Source organism: Pagrus pagrus (assembly GCF_965226575.1).
Source record: "Pagrus pagrus genome assembly, chromosome: 1".
Classification (NCBI taxonomy): domain Eukaryota; kingdom Metazoa; phylum Chordata; class Actinopteri; order Spariformes; family Sparidae; genus Pagrus; species Pagrus pagrus.
The window spans coordinates 17,139,977-17,162,349 of record NC_140185.1 but is presented as its reverse complement, the minus strand read 5'-3'; the positions used below and the strand labels follow the sequence as shown (position 1 = coordinate 17,162,349).

The 22,373-nt window shown below is 42.5% G+C and overlaps 1 protein-coding gene across 11 annotated transcripts in view; it reads right to left on the bottom strand.

The window, feature by feature from the left end:
* baz2ba (bromodomain adjacent to zinc finger domain, 2Ba) overlaps positions 1 to 20,629 on the bottom strand; it is a 69,102-nt gene extending 48,473 nt beyond the window's left edge. For all 11 annotated transcript variants that reach the window (XM_084381874.1, XM_084381880.1, XM_084381877.1 and 8 more), the window contains exons 1-2: positions 20,414 to 20,629; positions 6,909 to 6,951 (exon numbers count right to left, since the gene is read on the bottom strand). The gene's annotated coding sequence lies outside the window, so the exon portion shown is untranslated. The remainder of the gene's footprint in view (positions 1 to 6,908; positions 6,952 to 20,413) is intronic.
* Between the last annotated feature and the right edge of the window lie 1,744 nt (positions 20,630 to 22,373).

Sequence of the window (22,373 nt, the reverse complement as noted above, 5' to 3'; positions counted from 1 at the left end):
CACACACAGAGATTTAGGTAAATTGAAGTGACGTAATCTGAACCCTCAGACACGACACGACTTATTCCGCTCAAGTAATTTAAACAAAGATAGCCTTTTCTTTGCCGCTTTGGAAATAATTTACTCTTATATCAACAAGGACACCTAAATAATCACAACAGCTACCTGACAGGAATTGTTCACAGCAGTGCCAAAAACCTGTGTTAAAATGACAGCGCTGTAAATTGTTTTAATTATAGCCGACACAGATAACAGCCTGTGGAAACATCAACCTTTTCTTCAAGCCCTCTACAAGATCCAAACGTACAGTATTCCCTGGAAAACGCCGTTTGTTGTGTGTGTGTGTGTGTGTGCACGCGCGTGTGAATACAATATTCATTTTGCTGCAGGAGGACAATCTATGCATAACAATGAGAGGCGCTAATGAAATCAGCCATCAACCTGCGATACATACATATTAAAGCAGGACCTCAGAGTGTCATTCGCTTAGTGCATCATTTGTTCCCACTCGTTTTTTTCCTCTCTGCCACCTGACCTTTAGAGTATGTACCCCCTCCTTCACTTCTCCACGCTAAAAATAGGAAGTGTACCTGCAGTACTGTGGCATTATGCATACATGCGTGTGTGTATGCAACATCGCACAGACATGACAATACGTTTCAGGATTGATTCATGCCCTTAAGAGCAGGAAAAATATACTCTCTCGAGATTTAAATATAGACAACAAATGTTTGATTATCCAGAGTTTAGGTATCCAACTGTCACCTTTTAACAGATGACATTCAGCATCACAAACCATAACCACTGGCAGAGCTATACCTTCAATATAATGTCATATCATCCCAGCTGCCAGGGAGCGACGCTCCTCCCTTCCCTCTAAACATGCTTCACAGCTCTGGTCTCTCTTTCTCTCCCTCTCTCTCCCTAACCCCCACCCCCACGCTGGCAGGGAAATGGATCCCTCCACCTGACAGTGGCCATTTTGAGCCTTCTCTCTCCTCTCTACTCCTGCTTCCTGGTAAACAATGGGAGAGGGATAATTGATCAAACAGCCAGGGAACCCTCCGAGCAGGGGAAGGTCACCGCCCGCCAGCCCAGCTCACTAAGGAGGGGAGGAGCAGAGAGAGAGTGAGCGAGAGAGGGGGATGTATGTGTGTCAATATGAGTGTGTGTGTGTGTGTGTGTGTGTGTGTGTGTGTGTGTGTGTGTGTGTGTGTGTGTGTGTGTACATGCATGTACTGCATGTATGCATGTGTGTGTGTGTGTGTGACCAACTGTGCAAAAAAAAGACACAGAGGTAGAGACGGACAGAAAGTGGTATGTGCATAAGTGTGTGTGTGTGTGTGTGTGTGTGTGTGTGTGTGTGTGTGTGTGTGTGTGTGTGTGTGTAAGGGGGGGGGGGGGTCTCTCTGACGCTCTTGAGCTGCCATTTTTCTTCCCTGACAAAGACTCCATCTGCCACAGAGCCATTTGCTGCCTCCCGAGTCGGCAGAGCATTCTGCACGCCGTGTTCACCTTGATGTCACCTCTACACGGCTCACGCCTTGCTGACGCTGTACACACACACACACACACACACACACACACACAAACTCACACACACTCTCAAGCGCACAGCAACACATTCCTTTTCCTCCCGTATACGCATATATTCTCATTGTCTGCCACTCACAAACAAACACACTTTCGGTTACTGTCATGCTATCTTTGCACTTTCTCTTTCTCTCTCGCTCTCATATACACACACACACACACACACACACACACACACACACACACATATATTGAGTGTGTATGCATCTAGGCAGCGGCCCTCCCTCTCCTCTGCATGGCTGATATCACTGTGCAACCATCAGCGCTGTGCATTGTGGGAGTGTCTGTTGGGGCAGAGAGACGCGACAGGGGCTGAGGGATTCACACGCCTCTGAAAGACAGCCAGAGGGAGGGGGGGGCAGGAGGGGAGGGAGGCAGAGAAAGAGAGAGAGAGAGAGATACGGAGGGGGCCGGTAACTGGAAATGAGAGATGGCATTTTAAAGAGGAAGCTGAATTTCACCTGCAATTACCGTAGCTCCGGGGCACATGGCTCGGTTAAGAGACATTTCATTCCAAAGCCACCGCGTATAGCTGCCGCACTGAGCCCTGAGAGGCGCATAAAGACGGAGCGAGAGAGAAAATAGAGCAGTGGAAAACTCTCCTCTGCCCAAGATGGCCCTCAGCAGATGCAGTGATGAAAGAGAGGAGGCAGCCAGGGATGTAACTGGTAAATGAAACCCAGCAGAAAAGGCTGGAGAGGAGAGGAGAAAAGAGGGGAGGAAAGGAAACGAGGAAAGATAAAGAGACAGAGGAAAGCAAAAGGGGTATCTCATTCAGCAGGCCCCAACTCGGCCATCTGCACACCAGACCAGACAGCTGAACTGGGCCTCAGAGAGCACACAAACACATGCACACACACACACTGAACAAAGAGCAAATAAAATCCAATAACACAGCTACTCACACTCTTACAGTTAAGTACAGGGAAAGCTGGGGGTGTTTAATGATTAATATATTTCTTAGTATTCGTTCTCCTCTTTCGATGAAACCTTGCTCTCTTTCCCTCCCTCTCTCTGTCTCTTTCTCTCACTCTCTCAGAACTCCAAATGGAGCCGTAATGGTTTCCCCGAGGCTCAATGTCCAGGCTAGTTTCACCAGGAACACTGCTGTGTTTCATAGGAGAAGTGTGACTGCACAAATACAGTAATGAGCCCTCGCTGGGATCTGGGGGCCTCCTGGCACTGCTAATGGCTCCTCTGGACTGCAGCTGTATCCAGGTTACAACCTGGCCTGGCCGGCAGGCACAGAAGGGACAAACTATTCGCAGCCACAGGCACATGCTATAGTCAAAAAAACAGAACCATAGTGGACTATGTGTTTGGTGTGTGGGTGTTTGAAGTGGAGAAGGAGGAAAGAAGATCTGGGGAAGGGGGTTAGGGGGCAGGAAGCTGTGGAGGATGTCAGGAGACAAGAGGCCACAGTAGAGACAGAGAGCAGGGCATAAAGACAGTTGAAGATATGTGGTTTGGCCATAAACCAGCAGATAGACCCAATAAACCTGGAGGCTCTCATAGGGCAACAGCTGGCATCGGGTGAGCGTGGTTTGTGTGTGCGTGTGTGTGTGTGAGAGAGAGAGAGAGAGAGAGAGAGAGAGAGAGAGAGACAGAGACAGAGAGCGTGTGTGTGTGTGTGTGTGGTCTGCTTAATTAATCTCTATAAAAGAGACCCTACAACACTTGCATGTACAAACTATGAACAGAAAATAATACTCCAATTCAATTAGGCCTATTAGCAGTCATGTAAACACATTTAGTTAAGCTTTAAAAAGTAAATCAAAATCTAGATATTTAATAAACAAGACAATAAAACCAGACTCAGCACTCAGCAGGGACTCAGCAACAAAATGTAGATGTGATTGCATACGAGCTGGTTTTAACCTTTGAGCTCAATAAACCATGTGACAGATTCATTATTACAAATGTATGTTGAGTAGCCAACTTTATTTCAGACAAAATCACATGTTTCTTAAGATATCAACAATTTGGTAGGTTGGTAGGTAAGTGCAAGTGAGGGCAAAGGCTTGGTCATCTCTTGTTTTCGAACCTAGCAGGGAAACAGGCATTAGGGCTGAGTCCAAGGAGCTCAAATTGCAATCCCGCTTGTGTGGGGGCTAAAAGGTTTGTGATGTATGGGGTTTGAAGGTCCACTCCTAATGTTTCATAAATTACTGGCATGCAATTATGTTACATTATGACACCCAAAACTCAGCATTGTGTGTCCAACATCTCCCCTCTACTACTACAACAAACACATTAACACACACTCACACACACAGCCTGCTCCCATTGTTGCCCTCTCTGGGAAAGCTCACAGCTTGGGTTCTTTAGCTCCTGTTTTGTCTGGCCCTCCATTCAAAATGGCCCCCTCATGACCATGCACATTATCGTCCGGGCAGGCAGCCCCCGAGTGGACTGAGGCTCCCCGGGTGCGAGCAGTGATTCATGGCACAAGGGTCTGTAAAAGAGCAGCCTCGCCCCACGCTGAAGCCCTTCATAAGGACAAGGAGAGCAGGGGCTGTTTGGCAATGGGGGTGAATCAAAAGTCTGGCTAGAGGACTGAACCCTGTTGAGACCATGCGGGCTGAGGGGGAACGGTCAGTGTTTTCTCGTGTGTGTGTGTGTGTGTGTGTGTGTGTGTGTGTGTGTGTGTGTGTGTGTGTGTGTGTGGAGAAAGAGCGGGAGCCAGAGTGAAGGAGACAGAAGAGAGACATGGATGGGTAAGCCCCAAACTAATGCTGGAGTGTGTCTGTTGAATCTACACTGCTCCCTATCCCGAGGACAATCTCGCAGCAGCTTTTTAACAATCTTAGCTCCGAGGCAAGTACAAAGTACTGAATGTTTAGGCGTTATCTCTAACACTTCCCCAATCTAACAGAGCACCAGTTTAAAGGGCACTGGGAAAAAGACGCTGTTGGAAACAAAGAGGGCTCATGAATAAGAGCTGAAAAATGATAGTAGTTGCTGGGATTGATGAAACCCTATTCAGGTTTTTGTGACAGGCAGAGAGGCACACAAATTCTTTCCCCTCAGGCTAGAAGGTGTAATTTCCCCTTCCACTGTCACCAGAGCCATGTAAAAAATTATCTGTAGCTCAATGACTGACTGCTTCAAAGTCATTTGTAATGTACAACATGTATGCACAAATCTATCTATCTATCTATCTATCTATCTATCTATCTATCTATCTATCTATCCTTCTTGCGGATTGAGACGCTCAGAATAGTAACACTGCCATGCTTCTCCGTTGTAACACACGGTGGGATGCGGATGGAAATGCTGGCCCCATAGGACACACACACACACACTTACACACACACGCACATAAAGAGCGGACTGCTGTGGGGCTGACGCAAGACTATCTCTGTCTCACGTGTCTCTCCCCTACGGCCGCCCGCTGCTCCTGACCTTCGAGATGTTTTTCTCTCTCCTTCTCCCTCTCCCTTTATTCCTCTCTATTTCACACTCGGTACAACACACAGAGACACACACCCTCACTCACACATACACACACACATATACACACATTCTTTTCTGCACACCTCCCAGCCACTCAGTATTTTGTCATTAAAAGGCATTGCATTTCAAGCTTGGATCAAGCAGATGGGGCTGTGTAAGCATTGCTGCTCCTTCGCGCAGCACCTTGGCTTAAGTACAGATAGTCCACATGCATTACAGGCAGCGCTCTACCCGGAAAAAATGCATGCACACAAACACACATGAACACACGCCATGCACACGCACAACCTTCCTGGAACCGGAGAATCCGCCCGGCTGTGGATGGCTGATTCACGTGGGTACTGTGTAGCTCTGTGGTGTAATGCCGATCTGATGTAGCTGAATACCTTGAAGACATGCTCTACAAAGTAAGAGCGCTAAACAGCAGACAGAAGTATCATCTCCCAGTTAGTCGTTCTTATCCTTGTATATTTTTTAATCCTTTTCTGGAGACCAGTAGTTTGTGCTCTAGTGGCAAAACACTGACAAAAATACAAGCATAAAGTTCAATGGGTTCATAGCACACACAATTACACTGACACACAAACACACACATACGTGAATGTAATATAATTATATCTACGTGTCATTAGACACATTTCTCTGTCTTTCTTTCATTTTTTCTCACTAGTCTCAACATTTGCATATTCCTTTGGGTGTTTGAGTTGAGCAGCTCTTTCCTTTTCCCTTCTCTTGTCTTCCAAGCAACAAATGTCAGCTAATTACACCATAGCTGTTTGGATGGGCTCCATCTTTCCCTGTGCTCTGCTGTGCTTGCTCTCTATGGGGCTGCAGGGAAAGTCAGGAAGCCAAGACACCAGTCAGGAACAGCCAGCGGTGGGGGATGAGCTACAAGGCTACACCCCCGAGAAATTGATTCCCCAAGAGAGGACTCATCAATACTTATCATAAATGATACAACCAGCTCGCACCAACCTGCGGGGGATGTAATGTATCATTCACAGCTAGAGATGAAGCAGTAACGCCTAACACACAAGGCTAAAGAGCCAGTCACAAGCGAAACAGGTATTTCCCTGCACTCTTCATTCAGTAAAAAACCTTCTTAGAAAAGATCCCATTTCATCTAGTGACACACTCACAGGCACAAGGCCATCAAGTCAGGCAGGAGAGAAAAGTGCAAGTCATTGTCTGTGTGTGGAACAACAAACTGCCACCTTGGTGTGTGTGAAATGAAGCCTTGAGGACGCAGCCGCGCCCCTGAGTACAGCTAGCTCTCACACCGAGAGAGAGATAGTGAGAAAATGAAAGAAAGAACGAAAGAACGACAGGAAGGGACAGAGAGAGGAAGAGATTAAGGCTGCGTGTAGCAATACACATAAACAACTAAACCCAATCCAAGATCCTAACCTAAAAGCACTGTAGGGCACAGTTAACAACCATTTACATTCAGTGTTGGCTCTGAACAGATAGTGAACTCAAAGGATGTTTATTAGGCGCGTACGTTTCAGACAAATATTCTGATTAGAATGGGAGAAATCTAATTAATTGCTTGATTCACTGAATGAACCCCGAATTTGTAATGTAATCATAACAACTGCTTTTCAAGGGGCTCTTGTTAAATTTAATTGGGGGAGAGAAAAAAAACATCCTCTTTCACTGAATGAATGAAAATCAAATTAGGCCTGAAACTGGAGGAGTCTGCAAGTTTGTTCTGGCGTGCCATAAAAAAAAAAAACAGAAAAAAGCAGAAGTGGGTGACAATATATATTTTAAAAAGTCCCGCATCGACTGTTTTGTAACACGTAAAACATATACCAGGGGCACAAGGTGAAAAACAAGAGGAGTGACTGTGTACTCACTGTTAGAGATGTCTTCAGCTCTTTGACATAACTGCTGTAACACCTGGAGAAAAAGCGGAAACAAAAGATGAGTGTGGTTCAGGTTAAAAATACAATCTGAGTCATAGGTATTAAATGTTTTTTTTCCCCAGCATGGGTTGATTTATAAGATAATAAAATGTTTAGATTATGTACAGCATTGTGATAACTCTTGAAGTGTTCCTTTTAAGAGCCTAAAGGAGATGAATAAAACTACCTGGGTATCAAAGTTACAGTAACACAGCTTAGTATTTTGGGGTTTTCAGAAACATCAAAAAGAACATACAGTGACATCTGAAACACAGCCGTGGCTGTACACACTCACACACACAGAGAAGGATATTCACACACACAAGAAGTCTCTTTCTCCCCGAGCCTTTTCTTGCAAAACCTGTTTGTTAGAAATGGATCTAGACACTGGAGCTTTGAGTGTGTGGATATTTTCCCCAAACACAAGACAGTTCTTGTAGAGAACCAAGCCTTACCAGCGTTCTCACGCCCATCTCTCATGCATTGTCTCTGAGGCCCTCCTGTGCTCTTACAGCCTGAGCCTAATCTGAGGAGTTCACCAAAACAGACACCACCCTGCTACACACACAATATCATACTACAGATTTAACAACTTTTATTTATGCCATATACATATACATTTAGCATATTCTTGAACTTTTGATCCTCTAGAAGAGTTTTCAGCGACAATGTTAACAATGTCGGTTATAACTTGCGTCTGCATGATTAGATGGTATCAAAACACAGTTCAAACAAACTTGGAGCCTCCTCACACACATGCACACAGACACAGGAAAGCAGGCTCTTGTAGACTTTTTCAGACCCACACACAGACACCAACACACAAACAGTGTTAAAGCGTGTGTGGGCAGCTATCTAACAAGGTTTTGTTGACAGTAAACACATCCATCTGGTCAACAGCAACAGAACCAAGTCTGGTGGACGCTTCATCAGCACGAGATGTGACCAACTCTTATATTTTTACTTCTTATTTTAGAGACAGAGTTCAAAAGACCATTTTAACTGCTGTTTTTTTTGTTTTTTTTTGTAATTCCTGTTAATGTCACTTGTTGTAATCGCAGCCATGGTAAAATAAGAAACTGGTTATATTCATACTCATGAGCCAAAGTCTGTGGCAAATAATACAATGCACATCTGTCATTACAGCTCGATCTATCACTGACCAGAAATCACCTAGACTGGAGGTGTTGATAATAACCATACTTATTGAACTGAAATGGTTCATTATCTACACTCTTACACAGACAGACACACAAATACACACACACACACAGAGACTACAGACACACAAATACTTTGATAACTCATCGCAGTGATAATGATAACAGAGAGCCAGGTAGGCTGAATTCATCTTCAGCTTTTTCATAAAGGCCTATTAGTGGATGATTAAAGGATCTCTGCTCATAGGGCTTCAGCACAGAAAATGATTTGCCAGCCACGAGGCAGGTGAATTACGCTGGAAAAGAAAGCCAGTGCTGTCTGCCATCATTTGCCTGACTGAGAATCAGGCTGTTAGTCTATTAACCTCATTTTACTGTAAGATCTTCCTAGTTTTACATCAATGGCAGATGGATAAAATATCTCAAAAATATCCCTTTTTTCCAAAGACGCCTTCTTCAACTGCAGTGTCCTCATAAATCATGTCAGTACATGTTATCACATGATATCACTTCAACTAACAATTATTTTCATTTTCAATTAATCTGAAGATTACTTTTTCATTTAATCAATTATTCATTAGGTGTATAACATTTAGTAGTAGTAGTAGTAGTAGTAGTAGTAGTACAAAATACCAATTTAAAATCTTTAAAAGCCCAATATATCATCAAATTGTTCCTTTTGTTCAACTGACAATCCAGAAGCATACAATATTTAGTTTACTATCAAAAAGACAAAAATGGCAGAAAATTGTCACAACTGAGAAGCTAGAAAAAGGGCTATTTCTTTGTTTGAGAAATGACTAAAACGTTTCATCAATAGTTTGGATTGATTACAGGATAGTCAAATAACAGCACAGAAATAGCATGAAAATTGAAATAATTACAAAGATTTTACTATTTTAATCACCAAGGAAAAAGATTTGCCTCAGCATAACATTAATGACAGAGAATAAAGAAGTTACACAAAGCTATTTGTTATATCTTATAACAACAGAGTGATACAACAATTACTGCCCCAAGATGTCAGTGAACTTGTAACAATCAAAATGTCATTTTTATAATGATCATTATTACTTTCATTACTTAGCAATTTCCATCTAATTAACTTGAAAGGTAAAAAAAAAAAAAGAAGAAAGAAACAGAAAAACAGGAACTGTCTGCAAAGTTATAATTACCTGCATTTAGACTCCAGGCATGCATGCACATGGACAGTGCACAACCTCACTGTTATGATGTCTCTCTGAATTGTCTTGTTTGGCTTCCCTAATCTATCCGCCTTGCCTCAGCCACACATATGTTGACTTTACTTTAGGATTCATACAACAGCGTTCAGACAAGACAGAAAGAACGAAAAACAGAAAGACAGAAAGAAAGAAAGAAAGACAGAAAGAAAGAAAGAAAGAAAGAAAGAAAGAAAACAAACAAACAAACAAAAAGTAAGGTCACATCATGTTTCCTGTGCGCCTTCTTCACAAAAAACACTGTTGGTATTTGAGCATGGAAAACAAGTGTACTCTGAAAATACACATATTGAGATTGGCCTAAAATCCCTTGCTTTTTAATATTTGATGCCTTGTTAGAGGAGCGACACTGGTGAGGTGTTTGTCTCTGTTGTCTCTGTTGATCTCTGGCACACCGGGCCCTGTGGGAGTGAGCTAGTGAGACTTGGCCGCAGACATTTTCCTGAAGCCCCCAGAACAAAACAGGCAAGTCTTGACAGTCTGTCCGCCACCGAGTCGTCACACAATCAGTTGCAGGAAACCAATCCCTAAATAGCAGTGATTCATCTCTTCATCACACACAATGCCAGTACACAGTGCACAAAGAAGCTCTCTCTTCCCCTCTCTCTCTCTCCCTCTCTCTCTGTCTTACCCTATCTGTCTCAACCCCTTCCCCCCCAGTGTGGTCTCTCATGCTGCTTAAAAATAAGTGCTTCTCCCAGCTTTCTTTGCCCTGTGATTTACTGGCAGTGTTTAACTGCAGGGCAGCATCTTTTATTGTTACATGATCTGGGGCTGAAAGCTGACAAAATGGAATCTCTGTGCGTGTACCTTTGTATGTGTGTAAGCGTATGTTCAGGGCAAAGTAAGGAGCCGTTGGAGGAATAAAGAACTTGTGTGAGAAACGTTAGTCTAAGTGCAATTCAAATCCGCCCAGCCTCCCGGTGCTGTGTACGTGTGCGAGTATATGTGTGTGTTTGTCATTCCACTAAATGGTTTCTTCCTTGACTTGATGGAGCAAGTGCCATCTCAAGGGAACGGGTTACACCGCACACACACAAAGTAAAGCGCTTTGAGACTGGCGAAAAGCTCTGAACATTAGCGCGATCCATTTGTAAGAGGTATATGAAATACCAGGCTGGATTGTGCGCGTCTGTTTTTTTGTCGGTGTACATACCTATGTTTTTGTGTTGCCATGATAACTCTTCTCATTATGGCACAGAGCCCATTGCTGCATTACCCAATCCACTTCCTTTTCTCGCTTCTCTTTGGAAGATAAATCTCATTCACAAATGCAGTCAAGCTGGCCTTGCTGGTGACTGTCCACAGTTGGAACAATGATATCAGTACAGTATGTGACCGGATCATCACCAGCGGATAATCAGGCTAGCACAGGCCCACACAACAGGTTCGGTGTATCGTTACAGCCTTGATGATCCATCAAGATGACGTGTGAAGGTCAGTGTAGCCATGACCAACACAGCTGTCACATCTCTTCCCAGCACCCTTTTGGCTAACTGGCCTTCCAAAACACTCAGCACAAAACACGGCCAACTGGGGAGCGCAGGGGCCAAGGCCAACAGAACATGCCTATAGCCCAGGCTGGGCTCATAACATGACGTGATTACCCTCCATACAACAAGATGTAGTGAAGGGACGAATCAGAGCTGTTTTGGTTAATGACATTGCAAATCTGACAAGGAAACTGTTGGTATAGCTCACAATGAAAACACATCATGGGGTTGAACAAAATACAGATAAGGCAGTAAGAGGAAGCAACATAGTGTCTCACCACTGGTGCCAAATATCGACATTTTTATTAAAACATGAATGACTCATCGTGAGGTAAACTTATGTAAAGTTCATTTACACTGATTTATACAGATTTTAGTGAGGCGTAGTTGTATGCTTTACTCAAACATTTTAAATACATGTTAAATGTTCTGCTTTCTGTTTTTCTTCCCCAGTTTATGGCTATTTCACATAAAATGACAGCGACTAGCTGCCAGCAGCAAGTAGCTCAGCTAGCTGTGATAATGGGGGGAGTAATCACAGGTAATGTGGCTCAGTCAACCGGCCTGGACACCAAACTGGGACTGAACACAGCCTCTGAGACAGACAGATGCCAGTTTGAAGACAGCGGATACAGTACAGAGGCGATTTACAGTGGCTCTAACCAGGACTGTGACTCCGGGGACGAGAAAACAATGCAGATGGGAACAGGAGAGACGTGAAGCTGCAGAGGAGTGAGAGAGAAGAACCAGAGGTGATTGTGGAGAGACAAACCAAGACTGTTTTGGTGAGTTTTATTTCATTCATGTTGAGTTTGAAAAAGTGTGTTCTAGTTCGGTAAAGGATTCCGAAGTAGTATGGTTTTATTTTTCTTGACAAATTGTGAGTTTATTTTGTTAACTTATTAGAATAACTAGGGAACTTGCTGCTTTTACATCTCCCAGCTGAAACTGTCGGACTGTCACCTCTTGAGGAAGTGGTATTACATGACAGGACGGGTCAAGGCTAGCTGGTTAGCATGCTGGCATCAGTAGACATCTCTGTGACACGGTACATCGACGTCTTTGACACAGTTGTTTCCTCAAACTCTATTGGTATTGTTAGTTCATTTTTTTAAATGTTTTAAACTTGATTCTGGCCGTATCTTACAAATTGCTCTGTTAAATGACCTTTTTCCAGTTTGTGACTATTTTACATTGGAATAACGGCACACAAACATGGACAAGTTGCAGTCAGTGTGTTTGTGTTGAAGAGGCAATAAGAACTTTTTTGTCCATTGCTTCATTTCACTTTTGTGGTAAACTGACACCACAATGCAGTGAATAAATACTGGGCGGCTGTCGTCCACTAATCGGAAAGGTCGCTGGTTTGAATGCCCAGCTCAAGACGAGTGTTGTAAAGCGCTTTGAGAAGTCAGTAGACTGGAAAAGCGCTATATAACTGCAAGTCCATTTAGCATTTACCATACATAATTCCTTCTTTTCGCCTTGTTAGGGGTATATTTTCCTCTTCAGGTACAAAGACATTGTGACATTGTCTCTATATTGTGAGCCCATCGTTAATCATGTCCAACATATCGTGAAAGTTTCGTATCATGAGTTACTCTGTGATTCCCAACTCTTATGTCTATCAGTATTGGCTTTCAAAATTTAATCAAACACCCAGTATAGCAACAGTTTTAAATGACTACCGGCTCTGTTGTATAAGAGGGAAAGGCTACAGTGGTGCTGTGTGGAGAGCAGATGTGAATCCACTTTGATTTCAATGCCTGTGTGTGTGTGGAGCTTCTATTAAATGGATCTGCTGTCTCCTTGATCAAGGGAGTCAATAAAGGGCCAGTCCTGTCAAACCCTCAGGGGTAAGTGTGTATGCACATATGTGTCCGTGTGTGTCCGTGTGTGTGTGTGTGTGTGTTATGGACAGAATTTGAAGTGCTCTGACAGGTGAGTGATTGAGTGCTTTCATTTCCCTCCAGCGACAACAAGACACGCACACACAAACACATACGTAATACACACACACTCGCATACACACACATGTGGAGGATGGAGAGACCAAGAGCTAGAGAGAGAGAGCTGTTGTTTCCTAAAGGATGCTGCTCCTGCCTGCATGCTTAAATTAGCTCTAAATGTTTGGATTACACACGGGAGCTCTCACAGAGGATTTAGCAGCCATAGCCTACAGTCCGGGGAGTGTGTGGATGTTTCCATCTACATCTAAGCACGCACGCACACACACTCACAAAGTGTCCTTCTAGAGATCCTACCATATGCCACTCAAATAATACTCACTATATTCTGTAAACACTTGAGGGTACAAAATGAGTTGCATCCATCTAACTCAGAAAAAAGATGCCAGGACCTAAACAAACATCACACACTATTTCATTCATTTGGTTTGTGCTAATGGGGAGACTTTTATAAGAGTGCAGTCTTGGCTTCTGTTGGTGGGGGGAGGATAGGATATGCTTGCAGATGTAGAGACAGGGAGAGAAAGCAAGAGAAAAAGAGAAGGGGAACGAGGGAGGTCAGCGCCCCCAGTCTCAGATAAAGGCCCTCTCCCTCCCTTCTGCCTCGGCTTTCGAAGCCCCTGCCAGGATCGAGAGGCGTCTCACGTTACAGCTGTCTCTCAGTGTCATCGTTCAGAAAGAGAGAGCACAAGCGGGAGAGAGAGACAGACAGATAGAGGGAGAGAGAGACAGACAGAGGGAGAGGGGGAAAGCGGGACAATGCCACAGACAGAGCGGGGCTAGGCTTTCATAGCTGGACAAGAGAAAAACAACAACAGCAGCAGGTTGAACTGGATGAGGAAACCTTGTGGCTTGGCTGCCTGCTGGTGTCTTTTAATAAGAGATGTTAAAGCAACATACATTTTCACTACAATGTGGAAGCATTTTGAAATCACTTAAATGTGCTGTGACCTTTTCAAGACAAATTCTTTCGAAATGTAGTATGAACACAGCTAGTCAGATCATTTCCTCTACACCACCTGGGACTAACTGAACACTCTGAAGATTTCCTAAGAAGAAAAAGAGGAAATTCATTTTTAAATACCTTGTTTTGTGTCCAGTGTGAACCGAGAACGAGAAACACACCATTCTCAGAGAAAGAGATGGTAATGACTGTAAGACTTTGTGCTATAGGGCTTCTGTGGATTAGATAAGTCGCCTCTTCACACACAGGCATCCATTTTTAACCTTAAAATGCTAAAAACAGCATGTCCCAAGTCCAGTAATGACTAATCCAATGACTGCTAGCATTTCAGCCTGCACTACTAACAAGGTAAGGCCATGTAGGTCAGCAGTGAGTAAAATTAAATTCAGAGTGAATGCTTATTTAGTTTCTGTAACTTTTTCTGGCGAGGAATAAAAGACGCATATGAATTCCAGATAAAAACTTCATGAAGGAAAAGGGTGCTGTATATGCAGATTTTCACTCCAAACTGTAGCGCTTACACCGCCGACACATTGAGAGCTGATTGTACCAGTGCAGTTTACATAAAACACAGTTCTGAACAAATACACATATAGCTATTGCGAGGCTCAAAACTGCTCTCCTGTTTGTTTTTCTCTATCCTTGTCATTTCTCATGGCGTTCTGTAGGAGTTAAATATTTAAAATTCTGGCTTAGCTTGGAGCAGGCTTTGCCAGCACAGCTAAAATAAAAAGCCTTTGTGGCAGCAGTGACCAGATTTTAAATGCTGAAGAAGATCAATAAATGGGGGCTGTCGAGGCGCAATCTCATGCATTTGTGTGTGTATGTGTGTGTGTGTGTGTGTGTGTGTGTGTCCTGTCCCTATGCGTAATGCCTGTGTTCTGACAGCAAGTGTGTGTGTGTGTGAGGATGCTTGTGTGTGTACGTGTCTACGTGCATCTTAACACCCACCAAGGCTCACAGCTCCCCTGCCTGCTACAAGCTATTCTATAGTATCATCAGGAACCCCACTGACCCAGGAGGCACACCAATAGAGAAACCAATATCATTCCCATTGCTACTTCCGAAACCTTCTTCCCATTTCGTTTCCATTCCCAGTATCCTTTTCCCATCTGAGCGCAGCGAGCATGGGTGAATTCTAGAGAAAAGTGTAAATACAGCCCCCCGCTATAGATTGAGATTGTCAAGGTGTGGTAAACATCAAACTTAATAGCAGGTTTTTCCAGCCCTCATCGCTATTTCCATTATCAAGTTCCTGCTGAAACAAAATGACGGGTGACGAGACAGGAAGGAGAGAAAAATGACAGAAAACATCTTGTTTGGTTTTCTTCAGAAAACAAAATCCTCTAACATCATCATTAGGCGGTTCAAATTCAGCACGGTTCAGCTAATGTTAAGAGACTCTGAATGGCTGTGTTTCATGAAGCCAAAAAACACTGATGTGATTTCTTTTAAAGACAGAAAAGCATTCATAATGCTGCCATGTCTTTCTGTTTGTTGTCACTCTGATGTTTTAGAAAGACCACATTAAATGGATGCTTTCAGCTCACATAAAGTGATAACCTTCTTCGCCGTGTCCTTACCACATGAATATGCGATGGAGACAAATTATGAGGACTGGTATTTGCATCAGCTCTATGGCTCCACAAAACAAGAGGTACATCTGTATTTTCACCTCCTCACTAATGTACAAGACAAAAACAGCCCTGAAGTGGAAAAATCATCAGGACCTTTTGAGACTTCATTAAAAGAAACTAGCCTGGACTTTCCAAACAAGGCATCTCTTTGGAGGGGGAAATCAACCTTTTCACCTTGCTGGTGGAAAAACAGGCATCCCAACGAGACAGAGCATGCACAAACAACCTTGACTTTCATCAAGGAAATTCTCACATTGAATGATAAATAGAGGCCCAGGGGACGAACAGCAAAGAAGAAGCTTATCGCCTTTCCCTCCCAAATTTGGCTGCTCTGTCTTCTGTCTCCTGAAAGTCAACACGGGGTGACCCACTTGCACTTTACACTGCTTATTGTTTGGTAATTAATCCACCATATGTAATCCACACAGAAATGTAGAGAAAACTAAAATGGGTGTTGAGTTGTTTAGTCCTAATTAACAGTTGAGATTGTTCATTTGTTTCTACAACAGCGGGCATATGTGCCCTATCTCATTAGCTTAGTTTACACAATATAGATTCATTTCTCATTATCCAGACTCAGGCAGACATTTATGGTCAAAGACAGCCAGAATATTTGACACAGCTCACGTTAAAAGTGGCTGTCACTGAGCATGCACTTTAGACAATTATTTGTGTACCCTGATGATTATCAGGACATCCAGTGAACATGCAGCGTTACCAAAATAGCAAGGTAACACAAGGTTAGGTAGATCATCTGAGAGCTAACCAACTTTCCAGCTGAGAGGACATTAACCTGCCAGGCCGTGTAAACACGTATCAATAAGCAAACTGCCTGCATGGTCCTGTAACACAAGGCATAAAACAGCACATCAAGACAGACACACAGCACCCCCAATTTGATCTGGAACAATACAAAGCATTATCAATCTAATGCCGAGAAGCTTTTAGGGCTTTCACTAAAACATGGCTTTTTCTCAAAGGACCATTAGTCCTTATAGGATTAATGTCTCCTTCAAAAACATGTTTGAAGTCCTGAGTTTCTTGGTACATTATTTCATTTGTCATTATTGTTTTCTGTGTGTGTGCATACACATTCAAATGTAAATGGCTGAACGATGGGGAGGGAGGGAGGGAGGGAGGGAAGAGGAAATATGATCGGGACTCTGTCTAACATTAGTTCTTCAATCTTTTGGTTAACACAGAGCAGACCTCCACTTCCTCTCTTACATTCACAGCTCTGTGTCAGCAGCGCTAACACGCAGAGATTTGACAGGGCTCCCAGATGGCCTTTATCAATATACTGTTTTTAGGTCTAATTCATTTAAAATACTGACATCAATTCCATGAAATATTTGGGTTAGGAGTTATCCAGAGACTGGCTCTTAAGCTCTTTATATAGACCATCAAAAAGTATCAGAATTTTTCTTTCATTAGAAGTTTAGTCTTCTGTTATCATTCCTAAAGCACACATTGCTTACATTATGATATATCTTCTAGAAAATGTTCAAAATACGGAATATAAACAGGGTAGAGTAATAAAAATCAGTGATAGACTTAATAGCTGGCAAACTCACTGGGATGCACAATATTTAACTGACCATTTCTGTGGCCATTTTTGCATCTATAAATTGAATATTCAATTTCAGATTTACCTCCTCAAAACACTACATGGTAAGCTCATCTCTTGATTTAAGATATAGCAGTTTTAAGGTATCTCCCATCAATAAAGGAGATGAGGACACTTGATATATTTTGTGTAGTCTTTACTTTGTTCTTACATTTTATATCTACAGCAGGTGAACCTTTAAATACCACCTGTCAAACGGTTGCCACAAGTGAGCTCTACTCACTACACTTCATTACAAAAGTTTCTGGACACACAAGAGAAAAGTAGAATTGAAAGCCCAGCGGTTGTCACATTTAACGGAAAGAGTGCGAACTGGCAACAATAAGTTTAAGTGACCACTTAGTAACAGATGAATCATCCACGCGCCTGACCGAGTGGACATAATTTTGATATGAACTCGTACTGTAACATATTTTTACTGACTTGATCGATATATCATGCACACCTAATAAATCCCACTTCACTTAATTTTCAACAAAACGCACACTATGGGTTTCCTCAAAAAAAAAAAAAAAAAAGATAGCCTCATATTCAATAGTAAAGGATTATGGAGAATACAGCCATGTGTGCACATGGGATTGTCTTCTCAAAAGCTGTCCAAGTTCTGTCAGATTCAGCACCCCCAGACACAGAGCTCGTGAACCTAATTTCACCTAATCAGCTTAGTCAATAGCAACCGTTTGCTGTGACTTTGGTAGACATGCAAATAGGGCTTAACTATGTCTATCCTTAATTCCTGAATGTTCAAGTCAAGCGGAAGTCCTCCTTTATCTCTTCAAAAACAACAGTTCCAATTTGTGAGAGAGGAAGAGAAGCAGAGAGAGGGAGAATAAAACTCCAGCCGAGAGTTGATTTTTTTTCTCGGCCTGGCAAGGAGAGACATCTCTGATTTGAGTGTGCTTGAGGTAGCACAGTGTGCTTTCATTTCAAACCAACATGGCAAACAAACTCTGACAGATTTGTTCCCCTTTTTTCACTTTTGCTCTTGCTCCCTCTCTCAAATTATGGGAAAACACACTGCACAAATATATTAGTACTTCTTGTTGGTTTGTATGTTCAGCTGCAGCACTTGCACGCACACACACACGCGCACACACATATATTCAAACCAATCTGCGCAAAATGACGCTAACAGTAGACAGTTGTAATAGTGATAGAATAAGAGACACTGTTCCGTCTCAATTCACTGATACCACTAATGGCTTCTTAGCAGCTCCATGAAATCAAGCAGCTGTCATGTCGATGCATCAGCAGTGAGAGGAGGGAGAGCCATCCCCATAAGGACAGAGGCACCGCGCCTTCATGTTTGGCTAAACATCTGCTCCTCTGCACTCCAGCTTTGCAGCAATAAACGGGCAAACAAAAGAGGTGGGAGGTGAAATGATCAGATTTTCCATTTCAAAGCATTTGTTCGGGTTGTTTTCTCCCCCCACCCCCCCTCTGGCTTTTAAACTGCTTACAGGACACGGGGAAGAAAAAGTGAGATCCAAGTTTTAACTCTGAGGGACAGAGCGAACGCATGAGCTAAAATAACACCTTTTGTAAGATGGATGACAGAAATAAGGTCACCGTTTCTTTCTGCGAGGAGTCTCCTTGTCTTAAATGTTGCAAACCAGTATAACAGCTCAGTCAGGGGTGATTCAAACTGTGTGTGTCTGTGTGTCTGTGTGTGTAACGATGACGACAGAAGCATGTGTGTCAATCTGGCAAATCTATCAACCATACATCAATTCAACTTTGTGTAAACAACATTACACTAATTCACCAACAGACACCTTTTTAATCACGTAATTATTTCAAACACCTGTGTAATTCAAAGGAGGTCTAATCACTGTTATTTGGCAGTTGCATCCAGTTAAGTTTCATTTTGATTCTTCTTCTTCCCTTAATAGGTTTCTTGGTAATTAATATCCTTCCTTGCTTCTTTCCTCCCTTCCTTCCCTCCTTCCATCCGTCCTTCGTTTATTCATTCATGCCCGCATGGTCTGAGTAAACTTAGAAATCACATTTAACAACACACTAGGTTCAAAATAGCACGATTACTTTTATTTAATTGTGGCTGTAGAAAAACACCACAGTCCACCTGCCTCTCCATAGAAAAAAAAACAAAAAAAAAGCAGCATCCTGACATGTAACACTACGTCACTTTATATCTGCTTTTTAAAGCAAACGTCTCGGGCACAAACACAAACTGTCCTCTCTCGGAGATAAAAACTGGCTTCAAACCATCTCTGACAATCTGTTAACCACGTTCATTTCCATCCTGAAACCACAGGCAGTGCGCGATCCGCTGTCTCGTTTAAGTCTTAAAAAACTTTGGTAAAAACTTGCGAAAGAAGAAAAAAAAACGTGGATCCATTTCCTTTTAAAGTAGCCCGTGTGTTTGTGTGTGTGTTGAGAGAGAGACACACAAGAGGTGGTGGTGGGGGGGGAAAGGTAGGGGGACTTTGAGGGAGGGGGGCGAATTTTAAAATAACCAAGATGGCGAGAGGCTTGTTGTTTTGGACGGGGCAGAAAAAATGGAGGATATTGTAATATACACAAAGGGATAAATTTCAACAACTCGGCCAAGCGGCTGCTAGCTTGCCTGCATGCCTCTCGGTTTGAGGAAGCGACCGCGATAGCAGCTCCCCGGCAGGCAAGGCAGCGCTGGCCAGCAGTATGACTAGCAACACGAAAAGCTCAAACTCTTGACCCGCTGTGGGGGAAAGAAATGAATATTATACGTCAAAGTTAATCCGAACCGAAGGGGATATTTATGTATTTGTCGCTAATTGTTTTATTTTCGCGTCGAGGGACTATTAAACTGGATGGATTTCTTTTAACGGACGGACCAACGGCAGTCCAGTGCCTCGTAGTTACCCCCCTCGTACGTGTTGACGGTTTCAACATCCAGCCAGCAAAAATACGCACCCAAAGCCGAGCACAGCACATCCACACGATTCACAAAAGCAAAGCAGACAACACTATTAACCGATAAAAAGTTAAATTTCTCCACGATAAGACAAGTTATCAAATACAACAGCCCGAGTGAACGGTGCGAGAGAGAAAAAGGGGAGAGAGGGACACAAAGACGATTCCCACTATCAGGTCACCACTCAGAACAGAAGAGGAAGAAAAAACACTTCGTCTTTTTCACATTAAAGAAGAAAAAACTTTACGGATTTGAGCAAATGTACCGCTACGGAAGACACACACTGAATGAATTACAGCGTAACAGCCGACAAGAAACTATCTATAAACCAGTTTAAGCCAAGCTGAGGGGGGAAAAAGAAGCTAAGAAACTAGAAACGGAGCCAGCTCTACGCAGCTCACCGCTTGTTCTGTGATGTGAAGGCAAAACAGCGTCAGTGAAATAAAACACTTACCTTTTTTTAGTTTCGACACTTTACTTATTTCCAACGTGGGTTTTTAGTTCAACTAACACTTCGGCTTGGTCTTCTTCTCGCCTCTTTTTTTCCTTGGTCGGTTTTGGTTATGAAAGAGGTCGGGGACGAATGATAAAGAAGGGAATTGGGCAGTAATTGAGTCTCGGTGTGTGAGTGTGTGTGTTAGTTACTAACAGCAGATTGAAGGAGACTCTTCTCAAGGTTTATTCAGCTCCACTTCAAGGAACCGACCTGACGTCAGCTCACTACTGCCACACAAAGAAAACTTATTATTTGTGCAGCGGCTGTAGTAAAGGAAGGATATAGTCATTGACCGTTATTACTTTAAATGCGACATTGTCATTAGCTTCGCGGCTCCTGCAGAGATGTAGCGGTAACTTTATTTACTGCTGTTTGTTTTTGTGGCATCTTTACACCACACGGACCTATGACGATTATCAGCCACCGGTGTAAACAAATAACACAATAAGCAAATCGGGCTGCATTAAAAAAAACAACATTAATTTAGGATTTCTCTTATAAAAGTCACAACTTTTATTCAACTTTGATCAGTTTGATTAATTATTATCATGTTGATTTTTTTTTCTCTTTTTGCTTTAAAAGGCAGTTTTAAGTAAAATACGTCAAATTACGCGTGAGTGCAAAGATTTTGCAGGTCACAGAGGAGAGAAAAGTTGCACTGTCCTCTTCATATTTCAGACAAAAACACTTGATTTTCGTTTTCTTTATGGGTTTTATTTTTGAGAAGTGCTATATAAAACAAGTTGTGCACATTATTACTACAGCTCAGAACTGAGAATATTTGACATTTTTACTTCTCAAATGACTAAATCAAAATAGTTATCGATACATTTTTTGTCAATCTACTAATTGATTATTGTAAGGGCTCAGTTGACGTTTGTCTAAAGTGATTAAATCAGTTTTAAATAAATGTAACATTATAATACACACATTAAAGGTACACTATGTAGCTTTGGGGAAGACATTTTAATGAGAAGAGAAAGATCTTCATTGACTGATTAAATGAATAAACTCTTTTTGTTGTCATGACTGACTAAATAAACTGATCTTAAAGGACAACACAATTACATACTGTTTTACTTTGCTTATATGTGGCGGACCCTGCCACCTTTCTAGCTTCAAATGGTGTTCTGGGGACTTTATTTTCCTCTGAGATCAGCCTGTTTATTCAGTTATGGAAAAATAAATATTTCTGAGTTCAAGTTTGTATTATTACTTCATATTAAAATTATGAGTTTGCCCCTTTAATGAGTTTAAAATGTATCTTTATCTATCTATCTATCTATCTATCTATCTATCTATCTATCTATCTATCTATCCTCTTGTCTCACTGTTAACTGACCAAATGATCAATCCTCAGAAGATGATACGTGATCAAACAAATACAAATCGGTTCCACACAGTCTCTAAATTAGAAGGCGTTTGCTGAAACAAAAACAGAAATGGGACAGATCTTCCTCGGGATAGGATCAATACATTGCTTGGCAAAGACAGCCATCTGTGCCTAATTGTATGCTTTACCTCCTCTTCTGAACACACAATAAGCAACAGGCTGAACGCAGGCCCTCTGACCCAGACTGGGTTTCCAGACGGAGGAAGATTATTTCATTCAACTGGAAAACAACAAGGGGGTGGAGGGGTGGAGGGGAGTTTTTTTTTTTTTTTTTTGTTGCAGATGGAGTGGGCAACTGTTCTTATATGCCCCACCCATGACGGGGATGAGGATGGGTCACAGAGCCTGAGCCAACTGGTGTGTCTCTCTGCATGTCACATCAGCCCTGCTTGTACCCATTTTAACAGGTATTATAGCGGATTAACAAACTGTTCACTGTTAGTTTATAGACACCTCATAAATCACACGCAAACAATGAACTCATTGTTAGCAGCTTGATGGAGTGTTGCTTTACAGGCACATTCA